Genomic DNA, 21,347 nt, shown 5'->3' with positions numbered 1-21,347 from the left:
GCAGGCAGTGTTTGTATTGAGAAGTTCCATGTAGTTTCATTTGGCAGAATTCTTCTTGCGCATCCGTACTCCGAGATATTGAACTGCGAAGTTTAATTACCGTTCGCATGATTAGGCATGCTAGACAGTGACGACTGGCGCAAAGCTCCTCCCCTTTGTTCTGTTTCGATTGCGGTTGTGAGTACTGCAGATTCCGAAAACGCCAGCCAGGACTGAAAGGGCGCCAGTTGTCACTTTTTCTTATGCCTCCTCCGCGTTGTCTAACTAAACACCGTACACAGCAGGCCCGTCACAAAAGGGAGGAGCTTTGCGCTTGTCTTCACGGTCTTGCATGCGAATCATGCGAACGGCAATTAAATTTCACGGTTCGTCATCTCAGAGTACGAATGCGCTAAAAGAATTCCGTCAAATGGAACTTCGTGGAAACACAATTGCCTCTAAATTTTCAATACAGACATGCCTGCTTACTGCAGCCGCTAAAAAGTTAATTAAACAATTGAAGTTAATTAAGCCACGGACATCTATATTTACCAACTCACAGTGTGTTTCCCTTTGGTGCATAACCTCACTGTAGCGGTGGTCTTCACGTATATCTAAGCGTCTAATTTTAAAAATAAATGTCGACTTAACTGTGATCACATTGTATATAGACAGATGCAAAATATATTACGCACAAATACAGGCGTATAAATATAAATACACTAACCCCCTCCCTCCTTCTCTCATAGAGGCGCTCATGCATAGGTGCAGTAGTGGTGGGGACCATTTTTTCATACTTTGAAGTTGGGATCATTTGTTCATGGAGTATTTGTTCCGGGACCATTAGTTTTCGGGGCCATTTGTTTCGCAGCCAATTGTTCCGGGACGATTTGTTCCGGGACCATTTTTTGTGGGACCATTTTTTCCGCAACCGGGCGTGGTATAGTACCGGTGGGGGTTGCTGTTGTGCAGCATCAACGTATACCGTGTCCGAGGAGGGGAAGGGAGTGCTGGGCATGGTACAACACCACCTAGATAGTCTAGGTGGTGTTGCATGGTATCGTGCTCGCGCCAGGCGACGGTTTGTGTGATAGGTGAGGTGCAGGTGCGACCTGCACCTTTCTCGTTTCTGCCGCGCAACAGAATTGCCGCGCCGTCCGGGCGCCTGGTTGTAGCTTACGAGGGCTCTCCTACTTAGGTTGGTTTCCGAACAAATGCCACCAACATCTCCTAAAGTTATTCTCTTTCTCTTTGTGTATGGAGGGGGGTGGGGGCGCACAGTTTATCGTGTACGACTGGGCGCTGGGCTGACCTGCAGACCTTCGGCGACCGTCGACAGAGTCCCGAGCGAAGGCGTCCCTGTGTCTAGACAGGGGGACAGCTTTGCAAAGGAGTTTGGGGGGGGGGGGAGGGGGGAGGGGGGAGGGAGGGAGGGAGGAGGCGAGGATACACGGCGCGCCAGCCGCAGCCTGTATGCGCGAACAAGCGCTGTTTCGAATATGCGTCGGTGTCGCCGACTACGAGAAAAGGAAAACAAAAAAAAAGCAAGGGGTGGGGATTAAGCAGGCGCCGGCTTGTAGGCGCCGCCGAGGGTAACAAAAAAAAAAAGAAAACTTCGTAGAGCGAAAGAGGAGGTGGGATCCCCCACGACAGATACCAACGGCATAGAAGCGCGGTTACGCGAAGAATGGACCCAAACTTGGGACATAATTGCAGTACGCGGCGTTGCTCAGAAATGTACCGTGCTTTTGATCAGTTGAGCCATGTTAAAAATACTGGTTTTACTGTTAAATTTGAGGTTGTGAAGGAATTATAGTACAGCGTGACGTCGTTATAACAAAAGCGTGTAGGAAGTTGCCAGATAATTCTAAGGGTGTAGCTGTGGCAAAACTGCAAAACAAGAAAATGTTAGTTGTACTTGCACAGTGCTTGCGATATATTAAACATTTAAAATTCTAATATTTGTACAGTAGAAAGGTCTAAACAAAATAAATAACAACTGTGCGGCCGCTGCAAATATTTTACTTTGTCAATGTGTCTTTTTTACGCTGTCCGTTTTCTTTACCGATTTCAACAACTTATTTTTTACCTCTGCAGGAACCATTTCTTTACCCTCTGGTATTCTTTAAGAAAACGTGTAGTGAAAAGTTTTAGTTTTATCTCTGCCATAACTGAACTTGCTTGTGTAGTATTTTTTTTCTTTTTCGTCCATACTGTACGTGTTTGAAATTGAACGGTTTGGTTCATATTTTGCTTTATACTGTCATTTTACTACCAACTAATATTGCATTAACAATATAATTTGCCAATAGGTTTTACATTTATTTGCATTTTTAAAAACAAATCTTTTCGTTTTTAGGCGAAGCTTTCTTTGCCTGGCTGATGGAGACCATTTGCGAAAACGCACGGCAGGAAAGCCAACGTTTTGACGATGATGATGGTGGCGGGTGAAGTGAAAGGAGTTTGAACTTCAGCGATCAAAATGCACGCCTCAAAAGCTTCGCGTTTCAACCTTAGTTGTCGTTAGACAAATGACATTTGAGTTTTACAACAGCGAATGCTGTTTAAAGCTGGTGGTTGGGCCGGCGAACCTGCGCAGAAAAACCTCGCCGAGCAAGGACGTCGTCGTGCGCGCCGACACCGCTCGACCTTGTAGAAGGCTCTGCCCCAGCCTGCCAGTCATGGAGAACTTTCAGCGGCAAGTTCGGAAATCCATGTGAGATGCAAAAGTCTGGTCTATAATGAAGGGAGAGATGGTGCAATAGAAGGAGAGCGCCACTCCCAAAGACTAGCAAGCGCGGTGCGAAAGCCGCTACGCCGCTACTCGAGAACGGAGGAGACGACTTTGGTACAATCCCAACTATCGCGCCGGTGAAGCAGCAGCGAAACGTCCGATACGGAGTTTCGAGCTCACGTGCATTGTACATACATAATGACCGAGAGTTCATTGCTCTTTTGGGGCTAACCACGACACCACGCAGAGAGCTTGACCGTGTCTCGAAGCATAACCAAGCAAAAAACTTGGCCGAGCCTCCAACCATAATGGGGGATAAACTTAACCGAACCGAAAATAAGTCGGGTGGGGCCGCCAGTTTCGCTGTTTGTCCACCCTGCGCGCAACTACAGTGCGAAGCTGCTCCATTTTTTGATATTATTCTGCATTAGGCTGTTAGCGTAACTTGAGCGGGTTTTCGCATGTGACCACCGTTATGTAAAAATACCCTTTCACAAGGGAATTTATTGAATTGTAAAACAATAAAGAAGTAAATAAAAGTCGCGGGTTTTGTGAGCAATAACTATGCGTTCCTGATTTCTTTGTGTGTGCATATACAGTAATCCCTCGTTATAACGAACTCAGCGGGACGGCGAAAAATTTCGTTATAAGCGGTATTTTGATATAAGCGACCACCCGAGAAAACTAAACTCGTTGAGCTTTATTTGCGCCACAACTGCGAGGAATCAAAGCACAATGTATTCTCTGAAACACAACTTTATTCAGGTGCAAGGAAGGCAGTGAGCTTTGACTGTTTCATGTTCTTGCTGGGCGCGAGCAACCCCTTCTCCAATGTGACCAAGCAGTGACTGGCGTCCGCACGCCTCGCAGACTGCAGAGCGAAGGAAGAGGACAAGGCTGTGGCCGCTTTTACAGGGGGGGTGGGGGCGTCAAGGAACGCTACGAAAGTTTCGCGCTGGAAAGCGCCGCAAATTCCACAGCTGGAATCTGAGGTTGTGTTTGTTGAGCTCAAAAAACGATTACCCGCTCATTGGAGTACACAGCACAATCATGAAAACTGACCAGTTTTAGGGGCTCTGCATGATTACTGGGCAATTTTTTCCCGAGGTGTGCAGCCGTGAAGTTTGCAAAACGAGTTTTTGGGCGCCCCGCTCTCGACGACACTTGTTCGCGCACCGTCGCGTCTACGCCATGAGCCAATGTCTAGGAAGAAAATTCAATCACCCTAACACGCATATCGACCATTTGTCTTAAATCGGATGGCGCAAAACGAGTATGCCGCTGGGTCATCACTGCTCGGCGACGCCTCCGCTCGCCACTTCACTCTAAGCAGGTCCGGCTCTTCATGCGCTTCGAGTAATGCTGCCTAAAATGCATGCGTTTGGGTTGGGACCAGAAGAAATTTCGAATAAAACGATATTTTGAGTAAAGCGATTTTGTTATAACGAGAGATTACAGTATATGTGCGCGCGCTTATGTTTTGTCCGCGTGGTTTTACCTCTCTCCTGTGGACTTCCTCTGAACAATCAGAGTAGTCATCAAAGATAAAGATGTTAATTACATTTATAGAGGGCTAAGGCAGCCTTAATTTACGTGGCCGGTGTAGCTGCTCACAGGGTTTGTGTAGATATTCCGTCAATAAAAGCTGCCTCTTCTGTCCCGCCCTATCTCGCGTGGTGAGCATTAGGCCTTTATTTTATTTTTCTTATTTTGATTGTGTCGACGTCCCAGTAGGGTTCCCAGATTTTCACAAGCATCAATGCATTGATTTTGTTATGAGCGGCATTCGCCTTTTTGGCTGTCTACCGAACGAGTTCTCTGGGCATAGAATGCATACTTCTTTGTGCTAGAATTTAACTCTCATTAATGGGGTCTCACGTTTTCTGAAGTCTCTGTACGGTTATTATATCCACCTGTCTTAATACGCCACTTTCAACGAGGTAAACTTCGCTTTTGGGAAATGAAAACAAAAAAATTCTCGCAAATTTTTCGCAAGCCATGAATCAAAGCTTTTCAGGACTTATGTAACCTAGTTCGTTCACGCTCTATAAAACAAAAGAAACACTGCAAATTCTGACAGCGGTAGCAAACATAAAAAATGCGGCTTCTCTCCGCCATGTCGTAACAGCGCAGTTAAGAAGAAAGACGAATGGTGAGAAAAGCACGAACCGTAGTCTTCAATTACTTTATTACGTTTAAGAATAATGCGCCCCAAGACATGCGCAAAACATCCCCCTCGCGAGGGGCACGATCAAATGCAGAGCATTTCCGCGGGGGGGGGGGGGCGCCTGCAAGTGGTATGGGTTACGTATTGGTTGTTGTTGTAATTGTTGTCTTCAAGCGTAGACATTGTCGATGAAGTCGATGGGGAAACGTGACACGTGCCGTGAACCCCCTGCCGCGGCTATGACGCAACGTGGAGCGGCTATGACGCAACGTGGCGCGGCTATGACGCAACACAATACAACACAATCCACTTTAATCCAATCCAATCCAAATCCAAACCAATCCAAGCCAAGCCAATCCAATCGAATCCAATCCAATGCCCCTCGCGAGAGAGTGTTATAGCGCCGAAATTGCGCCACCACACGAACGCGTGATGTTGACGTCACGATCACACCACAGATATTAGCGACCGGAGTGCGCGCGAAGGACATATGTGGTTTAAGCGCGAACCGACCGCGCCGAGAGAGCGCGATGCGAGCGCCCCCACCTGTTCTTGCACGCGAAGCGACTGTTGCTGAGCGCGAACCCAACGCGGCGAGAGAGGGTGTTGCGCACGTCCCCACCTGTTGTGTGCCGGAACCGAACGCGGCGAGAGAGGATGTTGCGAGTGGAGAGAAGGGGAGGAGGACGCGGGGGAGAGGGCGCACCTGTGGCCGACGGTTGAATGAGTCAAGGGTATAAGCCGCGTTCGTAACCTTCCATTCTGTGTCGGCTTTGTGGCGCAGTGGGTAGAACACCATGTTCCTTGCGTTCCGCCCGCAGAGTCGTGGGATCGAAACCTGGCGCCGGTAAGTATTTTTTTTTTGTATAGCGTAGGGGGAGCGATGCGGACTACGACTACGGACGTCAACGCGGGTGACATCGTGAGTTACTGAAATACTCTGCATTTAAAAAATGATCCGTTCGGAAGGAAAACTAAGTAAAGCTGCTGCCATCTTTCAAAGCACTGGCTAGCGTGTGCGATTAATCCTATCGCTTAGCGCGCTATCCGCGGCACTAAACTTTCTCAATCAATTCCTTCCAGACAGCCCTCCAAACAGTTTATTCCAAAGAGCAATCCAAGCTAGAACAGGGCTCACAGCGGGGATGTCCACTAAAACTGGTAAAATACCGCCACGAAAGGATAGAAAGATGGAAGCAAGGTGTAGCAAGGCGGGCTTGGCCTTGAGCGCCGTTGATTGAGCGCCGGGCAGAAGAGGCGGAGGAGGCAGGCGGCGCCGTCGTGTCGCGGCGGCGTCATGATGGCGACGATGGCGACGAGCTGCCGGGCAGCCCCCACCCTACCCCTGCCCCCCACATTTTCCCATCCGCAAGCGGCGCCAGCCTGCCGCACAGGAGCACAGCTTGATCCTAAACTACGCCGTCACGTGTTCATTTGGAAAGTTTCCGCGGAATAAGGGGAAGGACGGGAGGGAGGATCGGATTCAGTAGCACCCCTAAAAAGCTACGCTTGAGAATACTGACGCTTCATCCACCAGGAAGCGTCTGGAACCATTTTGTTTCTGTCTGCAGTGCTGCCACCTCTCCCAACGAAACCGCTACTGGTTGTGACGGGCAGAGTGCGACCGGGTGCTCTAGTGTCCGCGCTGTAGAGTAAAAGAGAAAGGAGAGGCGCCCAGGCTGCGCCAATGTGTAAATAAATATCACGTGGCGCCGACCGACCAATGAAAATGCCGGCGGCACACAATAATCAGAGAAAAGAGTGCCGCTACTCTAAAAGCCTTTATTTAGTAACGTTAGAATTAACCGGGCAGTCGGCACCATAGCACCGCACATTGCGCGCGTGCACCCGCCACTCGCGATAGGCGAGCGGGGCTCACTACTTGCGAGTAGTGAGTGCACTCGCACTCGTGAGTGGTGAGAGCACTCGCACTCGTGAGTGGTGAGTGGGGCTCACCGCGAGTGGAACTCGCACTCGTGAGTGGTGAGCGGGGCTCGCCGCGAGTGGCACTCGCACACGTGAGTGGTGAGCGGGGCTCGCCGCGAGTGGAACTCGCACTCGCGAGTGGCGAGTGGCGCTCGCCGCGAGTGGCACTCGCACTCGCGAGTGGTGAGCGGGGCTCGCCGCGAGTGGAACTCGCACTCGCGAGTGGCGAGTGGCGCTCGCCGCGAGTGGAACTCGCACTCGCGAGTGGTGAGTGGCAGTTGCGAGTGGCGAGTGGCGCTCGCCGCGAGTGGCACTCGCACTCGCGAGTGATGAGTGGCGCTCGCCGCGAGTGGAACTCGCGCTCGCGAGTGCCGAGTGGCGCTCGCCGCGAGTGGCACTCGCCGCGAGTGGCACTCGCACTCGCTAGTGGCGAGTGGGGCTCGCCGCGAGTGGCACTCGCACTCGTGAGTGGTGAGCGGGGCTCGCCGCGAGTGGCACTCGCACTCACTCGCACTCGCACTCACCAGCCCACAATCATGGCGAGGCTCACTCACCACTCACTCATGAGTGGTGAGTGGAGGGTGTGTGAGTGCACTCGTGAGTGAGTTTGCCGACCTATGGCCAAGCACAGGCAGCAAATGGGTGCACTGCGGCACTCAACTGCGAGCGGTACCCGCGCCACGCCCCCCCAAACATACACACACACACACACACACACACACACACACACACACACACACACACACACACACACACACACACACACACACACACACACACACACACACACACACACGCACACACACAAACACACACGCACGCACGCACGCACACACACGCACACACACACACACAATATTGGGACGGGGTCATCCCAGCTAAATCACCACTGTTGCGACGTTGCCCTGCTCAGTCCGCTATCGGAACGGCACACAGTAGAGCGACGAAGTAGTCAATTCGACGGTGATTTGAAGCAGTATCTATATACAATACATACAAAGGTAGCAAGAGCGCTACATGGCTCGGACAAAGGCGGTAACACTTCTCAACTCAGTGCCTCCGATGAGATGTCGCTGCACCACAGCTGCTTCCGGCCTGATGTTATACCCCCGGGGGTGCCGTTGCAGCCACGTGCCGTTCGAATCCCTCCAATGGGGACTATCACTGGCCGCAGTTTGAATCCGGCGAAGGCAGGCGAAGCGACTGCGTCAGCCGAGCTGTCACGGTAGGGAAAGGGATGGCGACTCAGCGGCGCCGTCTCCAGGTGCTGCTTTCTGCGTGTCTGCCGGGGGTCGTTTTTCCAAGGCATGATTTGGTCCAGCCGTCGTGATGGGAAAGTGAGAGCAGACTCGGTGGAGCCTTTCCCGCCAAGTTGCGGCACGCCTGCCGCGGGCGGTTTGACCTAGGCGCGAATCAACTCCGCCGTCGACACGTCGCCGAGTGCAGTGAATTTGTGTCGGGCACGCTGGCCCCACACAGACACGCATACAATAATGAGTGGTTAAAGTCAGACCCGTCTGGGTTTTGCCCTGGCTCTTAACGGAAATAAACATCACGGAACGTAGCGCCCCTGTCCTGTCCTTTTCCCGCGGCAGGACCTCCTTCTTGGGCTTCTCGCGCGCTAGCCGGTTTTCGTTTTTGTGTTTATATGTTATATTGCGGGTTGGCGGTGGCGGCAAGGGGTACGGTTGCGCAATGTTCGCAGCATGCGGAACAGTGGTGGCAGCGTCTTTCTTTGGCTACTCGAGCGCGACAATGTTGGCCTGTCTGTCTGTCTGTCTGTCTGTCTGTCTGTCTGTCTGTCTGTCTGTCTGTCTGTCTGTCTGTCTGTCTGTCTGTCTGTGTCTGTCATAAAGATAATTTATTGCAACTTATATCCCGCCCCGCTGTATACATTGCAGCTTCCTGCCCCGTACGTTTTTCTTGCAGTACTTGCAGCGATAGGTCACTTTGCAAAATCCTTGCTAGTGCCGATGTAATCATAGTGGTCCTTCAAACTCTGTGGCATACTAAAACCTTGCGCTATCACTAGGTCGTCCGCTGAGTGCGCGTTACAGGCAACCATAGCTGAGCTTACAAAAAATCGCCAGCGCCACGCTTTTTCACTGACCTCCACGGTCCTAATCCGCATACTGCGCATTCCTTGAATTTTGGGCCTTTTATATCGTGGTGACCGCTGTTTCCTTGTTTTTGTTACAACTGCTCCTCCGGGAATTTGCTCTGTTTCCTCTTACCTCGCAAAAGAACAACACCAAATAGAACAAAAGACCACGTTAATCGTACAATGATCACTTATCGTTTTTCAGCTTCAATAATGTCATTTAATGGCAGTGGTAATCTTCTACAGGGTGTCAGAGGAGTAATTTTGAAGTCGGAGAAAAAGTGCTCAACAATCAGTCACTCCAAAGGACTACTCGCCTAGCAGGTGTGGCGAAGAGCTACCGACGATGATGCAAGATTGCATAATGCAACATTGCGTTAACCGTAACTGGGGCTATTGGTTGGATGTAGCCGATACGATCGACGGAACATCGTGCCCTACTATTATTTATTCTCTGCAGCGTGCATCCAGGCGTGGTTTGACCTCGCAAGACAGATGAGAACTTATTCTCACTGATAAAGGAATTTTCTACACGCTATTGAAATCAAATGCAAAGAATGACAATCGTAGAAAGAAATACCCGCTGCCTAAAGTTGAGCAACACGATGTGCCTCGAGAGCGCCAAAATATTTGCAAACTTTGGTCCCCTGTTCAAGGTTACTGTTGTCTAAATAAGCATTGGTGGAGCTTATTTGCACTGCACCAAACGGTAACGATGATATTTGTAACAATAATACTTAAAGATGATAAAGATGATGTCTGTGTAATGATGATAGTTACCACTTTGAATAATTGAGGAGATTAGTAGAAACATTGTTGAATACTATTAAATGTTAGTGCATATTATGTACAAGGAAATACAGGTGAGTACAGCTTGAGTAGAAATGAGTACTGTCAGTAAGCTCGGATGATTCAGAGAATTTCAGCGCACCGAGAAACGAAAACGGACGAGCAAAGCTGCCGCCGGAAGACACGCAGAAAACCGCAATTTACGGCCACGGCAGCGCCGGCAAGTCTGATTCCCACAAGAGCACAACGCGCCCTGGACTCCGGTGCTTTATTCCTGAGAACACGAGGAGACGCCAGACGCAACGCGAGTTCTTACGTTCCGTTTCACTATCTCCCGTGTACGCGCCTTCGCGCAGTGCGTCGCCCTACGACAGTGTACTGTGTAAGACGTTTTATTCCTGTGCTCCTATGTCCTGATGTGTATGTAACTTCAGTATTTCTAACAAGTTAAACATTTAAAAATGTTTCCTGTTGAGATTTTCATTCGAGCCACGACCTAGCTAACATGGCGCAGTGGACAGGATCAGGATTTGAGGCCAAGGAAGTACGAATGGACGAACAGACGAACGACACAGACGAACCGCACCACGACTAAGAGAGTGCGGCTCGCAGACGTGGGGCACCGAAGGAGACCACGTCAACGCTGGTCGACCCACTTCTGACTTCAAGGGATGGCTAGGTCCTAGGTTCAACGAAGAAACAGCAGTTCGTAAGCGCACGACGATTACGAGGGCTTCCCTGCTCTGGCCGTACGGACGAAATCATCTCGCGTCTTCTAGTGGACAATGAGCAAGGTCGCCAGCTTTCCAAACGAACGAATGTGCCGATACTTCAGGCTGCTTATGATGACAAACGGCAGAGGAACTTGCAGGCGGCGCTGTTTGTGATGGGGATGCTGCGTGAAAAAGGAGAAAGTTTTCTGTGACAACTGGCGAGAGTTAGCTACACTTTGGCGACAGTGCCTGAACTGCACGAGATCCGGACACAGGCAACATGCACGACGGCACTCACACGAACGAGACGACGTATGCAAACCTGTGATTGCCTGCTCACCAGACCTCTGCCAGGTAATGGCGAGATTACGAACACACGCCGCTCTGGCACCGGGCCAATCGACGAGCTACATCGCCCGCGCGCAGGCCATTGCAGCAACGAGCACCGACGCGCCCAGCGTAGGCAGCTGGGAAAGACAGAAAGCACCACGTGCCTGGAACCCGCTCTTCCGGTCCAGATGTACACGAACGAAGCGGTGAAAGCGCGGAACGCAGCGGGGCCAGTACGTACATTTCCGCACGCCCTGTCCCGGCGCCGGTCTGGGACAGGGCATTATTGGGTTAAGTTTCTCTCGTTTTTTGTATGCATGCTGTGTATACATTTTTGGACACTCCAATAAGTTTATTTTAGTTGACATTCAGAGCTTGTCCCATGTTTTCTTTTCCCTCTGTCCTGTCGGTTTTGTGCTGAGGATATAGACATGCACAATTGCAGGAAACGCAATTAAATCGAATAAAATTCGATTTCTACACAGTACGTGAAAGTCCCTAGCAAAGAGTTCTGTCCAAAAATTTTTAAATCAGCATTAAACCAAATATTTCAAAGCTGGAGCTATACTAACAGCTTACTGTGTATGAAGAGATCTGTCAAGGAAGTTTGAACAGCACCAGGTACGGATAACGCATGTTGGCATATTTATAGCTTTAATAGCAGCAAAAAAGACAACCAAATTTTTTCGAGTAATTTTTCAAGTTTCAAATGTCCCTATCAACGTGCACAGCTACGGATAAGTCGTCACCTGACAATTACAAACAACCAAACTTCGCACGCCCACAGAATAGTCATCAGCCACAAATATGTATGTGAAATATTTCCTTTTCTTTACTGTCCATGCTCTTATTGGAGCAGCCAAACGTACACTGGCACTAAAGATTGAGTAGAAAGTGTTCACAGTTTACATTAAATAGAATAGTCAAATCCCGTCAACCTAATAAACAGAGCAATAAATCCTTCAAGTAAAGTTTGAGAAAAGCCATAACTTGCTTGAAAAAGTTTTCTAGCAAAAGAATATGTTACCAGGCAAATTGCCGCTTGTAAAACATGAAAAAAACACAGCATGAAAATTGGACCTAAGCTCACCATTGCAAAAACACAGGACAAGAACAAGTGCTAATTCTCAGCTGTTCATCAACACAAAGAATGTATATATGCACCGAAATATCGCACCGCTGCCCAAATGCTGAAATAATGCCAGGCATTTTGAACAGCAACGGCTCTTTTCCCGACATCCCTATGTGCATCCAAAAGAAGAAAAAATTGTGTGTGAGGTGTTGAACCAAGGTTTGTGAAGGAAAGTTTCACATCCACCTAAATGCAGCCATACGGCTACAAAGGAAAGCTATACAGCTTTCTCAGAAGCTTCGCAGTTAAAGAAAATCGACCACATTTCCCCTAAATCTGGTCGATTGAACCAAGGTTTATTTTTTTCTCTCTACATCACGTAATGCAATAATGATAGAGCCAAGGAAATGGGCATTGACCACTTGCGACAGGCAAAATTGCAATTTGGCCCACTTGCCCCCCCCCCCCCATTCCTTCCCTTTTATTCAGTGGGGCTAGGATTTTAGTGCAAAGCAGATACCAATCAGCCAACAAGGTCATTAAAGCTTTTACGAAGGGATGCTCAGCAGGGCACTACTGTTTAGTTGAATGTGTCAGAAGTTTTTTCATGCATATTTAGGCTTTTTTTTTATCATTACGCGCACTGCTTCGGTTGACAAGAGGAAGCCTTTATAAATTCAACTTGGGGATTCTACGCACTGAAGCTATAGCTTGTCCTGAGAGGTGCAGTAGTGAACTACCGGCACTTTGGTTTTTTTCTTTCATTCCAAAATTGGCTGCCGTGGCTGAAAGAACCTCTCGGAATGGTTGGCATCATTCGATGTTCAGAAGCATATATGCGTATCCACAAAAGTTCAGTATATACAAACATTTAGTGTGCAATAAACAAATGAGGGTCAGCTCGTACCTTGTGTTGTTTAGATTCTAAATCTACATCAAGCATTCGCAGTACTACGTTGTGTCGGAAAAGATCTAATCTTCAAAAATAGTCACCAAAACCGGCACTCGTGTAACACTGCTTAAACACCTTCTAAACAGTCTCTAGCCACAAAATGACAAGTTCAGACTACTGAAATTCCATTGTGGATGTAACCGCAAGACGAGGTCCATAGAAACAGCAAAACAAACGTGTTCGCCCACTTTTGCATAGACTGACAAACAGTCGGTGATGCCCGATGAGGAAACAGCCTCGATCCTGGAAGTAGGCCGCACCAATAAGTCATTTTGAATGCAAGTTGCACCAGTCAGCAGCCTGAACATGCAAGTTATTAGCAAACGACAGGCCAGACACCAGAATCATACTCTGCCTTAAACCTGCGAAATCCCAAATGCTGCGTTACTCTGATCACCAAGGTGTGTTGCACACTAAAAGTCATTAGGCTGGCAATTCCATAAGTGACAGATATTTAACAACCCTTTTTGAATATTTTTAATAGGTTCTGAATGGTTAATATACGTTTGCGACAAATAAGAGTACGAAGCGCAACCAGCGCTGCTCATATTACTGTATCACTTACGACATGCGTGTAGTTCTGACGTTACAAATAAATTCGGGTTGCATACACGTTGTTCATTCCAGCATTTCACGACCAAACGTAGCGTTCGAAAAGATTGAACATTCAATCAAAACGCGAAAAAAAAGCATCCAGATAGCATTTTATTCTAATGCTGTACGCTCGAAAATCACTCGATTTATTATTTTTCTAATGCTACACGCACAGCATTCATTCAATTTATTGTGCACGTTTTTAACCGAAAACTTATGACGAAAAAAAACGGCACCTGCAGAAACGAAACGAAAACCAAGAGTGCATATCACGCTAAAAGTACACGATGTGCGTTTAATGCATACACGCACTTTATTCGCACATGCACTTATATTCGCACTCTCCAGCTTCCCTTATTTCATTTAATATCAAAACATTCGGCTAGCAAAACAGGACCAGGCACAAGCACTTCACCACACAACGGGCTAGAAATTGCGCAAGAACTGATTCTGTTTACACACGCAGCAGCCAAGTAAAAAGGTCTACCGACAAATCTGCGCAACGCACAAAGCGAGTCAATCAAAACGTTAGGGCTAACCGCTTACGCGGACCGAAGTTCGAGAGCAATTCTGCTACGTTAATACATATGACAAGAAAACAAGGTTCATTAGTACTCACTTCACTACTTGGCAGTATTTCTTCGTCCCGTAGATAAATCCATGGTAGTCACATCACCGAAACAACGAAAGTTGATGGCGTGCACACCCGTGCCATCTCCAGCCAGTAGCACGCGCATCGATACGGAGTGCCGTTAATTCAACTGTCGGACGGTCGGACTCGCCGCCCAGCGACTTTCCTGTCTCATGTTCGTCCGAGGGAAAAACTAGTTCCTGAAATGACACCCACCTTGATAAAAACGCGTTGCGAAATAGATGCCTAAGTTATTGGTAAATACAGATATTAGTTGCCAATTATATACAAGAAAAGCTTGAGCGTGGTTTTTTTTTAAATGAAACAGTAATTGTACCGACAATCTAGATTACGGTATTTAAGGCAATTTCAGGGTCTACGGTTGAAATACTGCTGGCGTGGGATTGCGGGGTCCGTAATTTTACGGTTTGTTCTGAGGCCGCAACCACTTGCAGCGTATTTTCCGCGCTTTCGCGCGTCGACATCGCCCCGCGTTGACGGGATCGGCAAATGCACGGCGGATGCTCGCCAGATATCAGCATCGACGCAGCGCCAGAAAGCATCCGAAAGCAGGTGACATTGTCTGTATTCCATGTCCATCTCCTGGTTTGGGGTCTATAATTTCGCTGAAAACAATCAATTTCTTTTTAACCTGCGCTAATCGGGTGCCTTGAGGCAAATTAAAAGCTTTTTCTGTTCCAAACTGTGCATCCCTTCGTGGGTAGCTTGGCTTCCATCGGGGTGATCGGGAGTTTCGGATAGGTTTTTGTGAGTTAAATACGGGAGCTTTGGCTACATCGCTTGTAGTGTTAGCATGATGGGCTTGTCTGCGAGATCGGTGTGTAACGAACAAAGTTTATCAACGCCAGAAATCTAGCGGCGCATTCAATTTCATTCGCGGCTACCGTAGTTTGCATAGGGGGAACGATGAAGCGCGGTAACTTTTTTTCGCTCAAATAAGGGAGCTTTGGTTACATCACTTGCAGTATTAGCATAATTGGCCTTGCCTCCAAGGTCGTTGCGAAAGAAAGAAACGTTATCACCGCCGAAATTTGTCAAATACGACGAAAACGAATTCTCAACAATATACGTTCGTAGCCTCTGTTAGGGTGCCCAATTTCTGGGACCAGGCCTTGTCTTCCGGCGTGTGATATTGTTTGCAGGGGGGTGAAAGGATATTTGCGAGAAGTGTCTCTGTCTGTTGAATTCTTGAAGGTACCGTTTTCTTTCGACTGCCTGTGTAGTGTTTCCAGGAAGCGCCTGTACAAAGATTTAGTGGATGTTTGTTTACCCGTGCCACTGTATGGATCGTTATACGGTGCGGGCACAGGGCTTGATGTTTTAAGGAGGGTGAAAGTATGCCTGCGAAGCCTGCAATGAAGTCCTTTTTTTAAACTACACAGTGAAACCCTTCCCGCAGATACTGGGTTAGCAGAAAGAGGTATTTGTGTGCCGTGGACAACTGACTGCAGACTGTGCAAAAAGCCGGACACTATTAATCACGTCTTCATCTACTGTTGGGACCCAGTGTTCCATTGGGACGTCCTCCAACGTACGTTAAAGAAAGACTTACCCATAACGCCGCGTTGAATTCGGTTCCTACCCGAAAAAAATGAGGGCGGTGTGCCGTACGATTTGATCATGCTCATCAGCCTTCATAGTATATGGAGGACGAGAATGGCGTTGAGGAATGCGGGTGTAAATGCCCAGCCTGTCAGGGAAAATTTCATTGAAAGCGTACAGTATATATGGAAAGTGTTTCGTGCTGAGGATGATCTTCCTGAGTGGTTGCCTGTGCTTGAAGATTTAGTGTGTCTTAGAAAGTTTTAAAGCCACGTAGTCAGCCAAGTAGGTTGGACGGATCATTACAATATGACATGATGTGTGATGTACTGTGGAAATGTCAAAGCAGGCAATAAAAAAAAGGTGCGGCGGGGTCGAGTGGTTGGGAGCTTGGGTGTTCGCGTTTTTATTTGAAAGTCCATGGTTCGAATCGTGGCAAAACCTCACAGTTTTTTTTGTAATGAGGGTGTCAACGGCATTTTTTTTTCAAGGCAAAAAAAGGCATAGTAGCTTGCCTTTTAACTACAAGTGACGTTTGATGGTAACCTCGGTATCAAGGCAGCAGAAATTTGCTTTGCTCACACTTTGAATTCATGAAGCAGCCGTCGGTACATAACATCAAGGTTAAATCAAGTAGCAAGTAAAGTTGTGCTAATTGCGTCTTCGCTCATTATCCTATCTTATTTTGTTCAGATTTTACGGCAATGACCCCCCCCCCCAGAAAAAAAAAGAATACCTTAAAGGCTCGTTGGCAACGTCGCTTCTATATGAACTTCTGCAGTAAGTCCCTGCGTCCTTCCGCGAGGTTCGGTATTGGCCTACTGTTTTGAAGGTCAAAGGTTCGAATCTTCACACACACTCCCTATTATTTCTTGGTGATAGAACACCTTTTTTTTACAGGCGTAAACAAAGGTACAAGGACACCTTGCCTTTTATTCTACAAGTGAAGTCTGACTCTAACCTTAGTAGCAAGGCAGCGCTAAAAATTTCTTTTGCTCACGCTTTGAATTCATGAAGCAGTTCGTACATTACATTTAGGTAGGACATCAAGTTGTAAGGAACTAAGTTGTTTGAAGTGCGTTTTTGTTCACAGGCTGTGTTGTTTTGTTCAGATTTTACTGTGATAACTTGAAATACATTTTGCAACATTTCAAAAATGGCCCGCAAGCATTCTTAGCAATGAGTAGAGACAGGCAAGTACATTTTTGTATGGCAAATCTAGAGTGCTAATTACTGCATTTATACAATTGAAAATAATTGCTCATAAACGATCAAAAATAACTTAAAAATGGTGCAAATCGAGTTCGCTGAAACGTGCCCAGCAACGTTCGTCGACGCAGGGGTTGACGTGTGCCTTCGCTGGTTCCATGCGTTTGCATGTGGTTGCGGCTTCTCGCAGCTCTCTTGCGTGATGGTGCGGCGCCTCTGATCAGCACCGACGCTCGCGCGGCGCGTGAATCGCGTGTATGTGTGTGTGCGCGCGTGTATCGTATTACCTGGATGGAAGGACGGCCGCTGGTACACATAAGTTATGATGGCAAACAATAGAAGTTCTGGGGAGCTGGCTTATAATTGAGTTAAAGTTCACAGAGTTTCTATGGAGAACCAGCTGTAGAAATTCAACAGTCTTTTTGGAGGGTTTGATGAGTGGAAGCCTAATGAACTTTTATGGTGAAGTCACAGCAAAAATTCTAGAGTCTTCATATAGGCCTTGAGTTGTTTAAGTTCACAGAGCTTCTATAGAAAAGTGACAGTAGAAATTCTACAGAACATTCATAGAGATGTTGAAGAGTTCGCTTTTAATGAACTTTTAATGTGAAGTCACAACTAAAATTCTACAGAGTATTTATAGAGGTCTTGAGTTGTTTAAGTTCACAGACATTCTATGGAAAACTGACTGTAAAAATTCTACAGATTATTTATAGAGGTGTTGAAGAGTTAGCTTTTAACGAATTTATGTGGAGAAGTAGCTATAAAAAGTTTGTAGATATTTTATGGGGGCAACTCCATAAGCTTAGAGTTCATGATGAGCTTCTGTGGTGTTTCATGTGACTCCATAAGATCTCCATGAAAACTCTTCAGAAATTCGTAATGCATTTTTGTGAGGGGGGCGTAGTTCGTCTCGTCCGTTCTGCCCACATTACTTGGCGTCGTAAGCGTCACTTCATTGGTAGGGTTTTCGATGCCGTCGTCTGGATCGGGCTCATTTGTTGGCGTTCTTGCCGTGTCTGTCTCGTCGCTCAAGCTCTCGTCTTTTGTCCGTCGTTTCGAGAATGCGAAAATCGCTATCTCTCCCGTACAAGGAGGCTCGAAAGCGTTCCGTTCGTCCCGAGTGCGCTGGCTCGCGGTTGCGTCCTCTTGTACGAAATGGGGTTTGTCGTGTGAGTCTCGATCGAAGCAGCGGGTGCCGGTGATCTTCTACGTTCCGGCTCGGACGCGCCGCAAGCGCTGGCTGTGTCGTTGCTCGTTGACGGACCTACCTGCACGAGTGTAAGTAATGTCGTTCGTTCGCTGGACTCGGGTTGGAGCAGCGGGTGCAGGAAAGCTCACGCGTTCCAGTAGGGTTGAACCGCGTGCACTGGGATACTTGTTGCTTGTGGCAAGGTTGATTTCTGTGGTTGCGACGTTCGCTGGCCAAGTCCGGATGACAGCACCGGGAGCGGGGGATGTCGCAAATATCGGTTTCGTGCGTGTGTGCTGGCTTGGTCGCGTTCCGTGCACCTTGCATTTAGTTCGCCGTGGTAAGCTCCACGGACCCAAGGGTGGATGTCTGGTGCGTTTCGTGCGTTGTGCGTCTCGTTTTTCCTGGGAAACTCCACGAGCATTGATGTGGGGTCATTCGCCACGTATGGTGTGTTGGGTGCTCCGTGCGTCTCGCTCGTCGGGGCCTACCCACCAATCCGGATGCGATGTCGTTGTTTGCGCAGACCGGTGCCCGGACAGCACATGCAGAAAATGTGCGTACTGGCCGCGTTGTGTTCCGCGCTTTCAGCGTTTCGTTCGCGTGCGTCTGTACCAGAAGAGCGGGTTCCAGGCACGTTGTTCTTTCTGGCTCATGCGAGCTGCGTACGTGGCGCGCCATTCCATTATGCAGGTCATTCCAGCTCGTGCTGAAATTACCTACGCGCGTGCGATGTAGCTCGTCGATTAGACCGGTGGCAGACCAGAAATGCAATGAGCGCTTTCGTTTTTAAACAAAGCTTTTTACCCCTACCCCCCAAGGGTTCTTTCGCGACCATTGGTGTCATCAGAAAACTCCCGCGAACAAACAAAAGAATTTACTTCACCGCCAGGAATCGAACCTGCAACTAATGGAGTAACTAATCCAGAGCCCGTTGTCTTACCGATTTAGCTATGAGCACACTTTTTTTTCTTTATTGTCGAAAAGGAGAAAACAACACATATACAACAATACCACCCACAGTGACTGATAAACAAGAAGGAAAGAAGGAAAAGAAAAAGGGGGACTGCATCGCTTTGAGCGAGCAGTTAAAAGAAATGTACTTTCATGACAGCCAAGTCATCCATTAAAGACAATATTTCTTCATCATAGCCTGCTCTATAGAACACCTCGCGTAATTTACATATTTTTTCTACAAAATAACAACATACAGAAGGAGCATTTACATCTGCATTACGTACATTCATACGGCACCTCAATATAGCATGTAGGCCCAAGAGGAAGAACAGGTCGTAGGGCAAAACATCTGGACCTATAGCGAGGTATCGAATTCCATGGGGCGTCAAAGGCAGTTCTTTGTTTTAAGGTGCGCTGCAAGACATACCGAAAAAATACTGCGTCCCAGCAGTCCAGAAATACGTGTTCAATACTCCCCGGTTTCTTGCCGAGTGAGCAGTCGTCGTCTACAAAAAATTGGAGACGAGGAAGACAAGTTGTGCACTGACCAAGCCCATCTACGGGTTTAACCGCTGCATTCTCGCTAAATGCCACACGATGGCGATTAAAGGAAGCTCACACCAAGGCACGGCATCTCACTTCTACTACCCTAATGGAACTGTGGCTTCCAGTGTTCACGTAAAAAATCTCAGCTCTTTGTCGTCCGCCCTCACAACAGACGATACCTTAAGGAACACATTCAACGACTCCTTGATGGCCAGGCCATCAATCCAAGCTCCAGCATCAAGATCCTGGGCCTGCATCTTCAGGCCAACACCAAGAGGGACGCACCCCTGCAGTGCCTCAAACACAGCTTCAATAAATCATACACATGATCAGGCGAGTTGCCACGAGAAACGAGGCCTCAAGGAACCCGATACCTTTCGATTAGTTCAAGCTTTTGTCCTCTCGAGACTTACTTACGTCAACCCCTGCCTTCTTCTCGGCAAGGAGAACATAAAGATGCTTTATATAACGATTAGAAGGGTGGTTGAGCAAGCCATTTGAATTCCCATGAGTGCGTCCACGGAGACGCTGCTTAGCACGGGGATCAATAACACGGTGGAAGAGCTGATAGAGGACCATCTTTCTATCCAGAAGCTCCGAATGAGCAGAACTGCAGTGCGTCGCCGCATCTTTCATCAGATTAGCTGCGCAGCACAGAATGTCACTCCGCTTGATGTACTCCTGGACATTAGGTGAGAAGAAATAACGATGCTACCTTTGCTTAGAAATATGAACCCCTCAGACGGCGAGGGTCGCCGACAAATACCGGCTCAAGCGCTCAACACCACCCTCGGTGGGGATCATGCAGTTATCTACACAAACGCCTCCCAACATTGAGGGAAGCAGTACGCCATCATCGTCGCAACCTTGCTTGTGCATCCCTCAATACCGAAGAAATGATGGCAGCAGAAGAGGCAGTCATCGCCTTGGCTCTCACTCAACCAGTGGTTCGTAAGGTAGTCACTAATTCCCAACAAGCCTACCGGGATTACCTGTCGCATTTGGTGTCCCGACCTACACTGTGTGTGCTAGTAAACCAATGCCAAAATGGTTCCGTTCAGCTCATCGTAACACCCGCTGACGCTTCCATACAGGGCAAGGAATACGACAACCAACCCTGCACTTTTACCCCCCGTGCTATGGAGCTGCACGAAGACAGTCACCCGCTTGTGTCGTTCAGGGAAATAACCCGACATTATTTCCTTCTGAGACAGACCCTACCTTCGCCTTACCCTGACCTTTCCATAGAACAACAAACTACCCTACGGCTCATAAAATCCGGCTCCTTCCCACACCCGACGCGTCTTCACTTAATGCACCCGAATCGCTACAACGCCGAGTGTAAATTTTGCTCAGAAGTAGGAACCCTCTGCCACATAATCGGGATGTGCGACGTTAGCCCTGAGCCCCCTCCTCTCTTCGCGTCAACTACCGAACAAGAGCAATGGGAGATGCTGCTGTCCAGCCCCTCTCGGCCAACCCATCTTCAGCAGGTGGATAGAGCACAGGCGGCGCGGAGTGAATATGGGCTACACTGAAGAAGGATCCACTCCCCTGGGCCGTACTCTTGGACGTTCAGTAATCTGAATAGAAGTACAGTGTAGCCCGGTTATAACGAAGTTGGCGGGAATCTGAAATTACTTCGCTATAACCGCTTTTTCGCTATATCTGGACTCTAAAAAAATCAAACATTATGCAGACCAAGAAAAAAAATTTACACTTTCTGAAAAAAGCGATCAAGGGTCCCTTGCACGCGTTTCGTGGGCGCGCGTTTCAGAACACGGTGCTGAACGTTGTCCAACAGATCGCAACTGCCCTGTTCGGAGAACACCTACATACGCAGCGTGTCGACAGCTGCGAGAGCTGCTCCGGCGGTCCCAGGCTGAGGCCCA

The sequence above is a fragment of the Haemaphysalis longicornis genome, unplaced genomic scaffold (genome assembly GCF_048455015.1).
Source record: "Haemaphysalis longicornis isolate Haplotype H1 unplaced genomic scaffold, Haemaphysalis longicornis Haplotype H1 scaffold_4, whole genome shotgun sequence".
Taxonomy (NCBI): Eukaryota; Metazoa; Arthropoda; class Arachnida; order Ixodida; family Ixodidae; genus Haemaphysalis; species Haemaphysalis longicornis.
The sequence above is the reverse complement of the archived record's forward strand: the minus strand, read 5'-3'. Positions refer to the sequence as shown.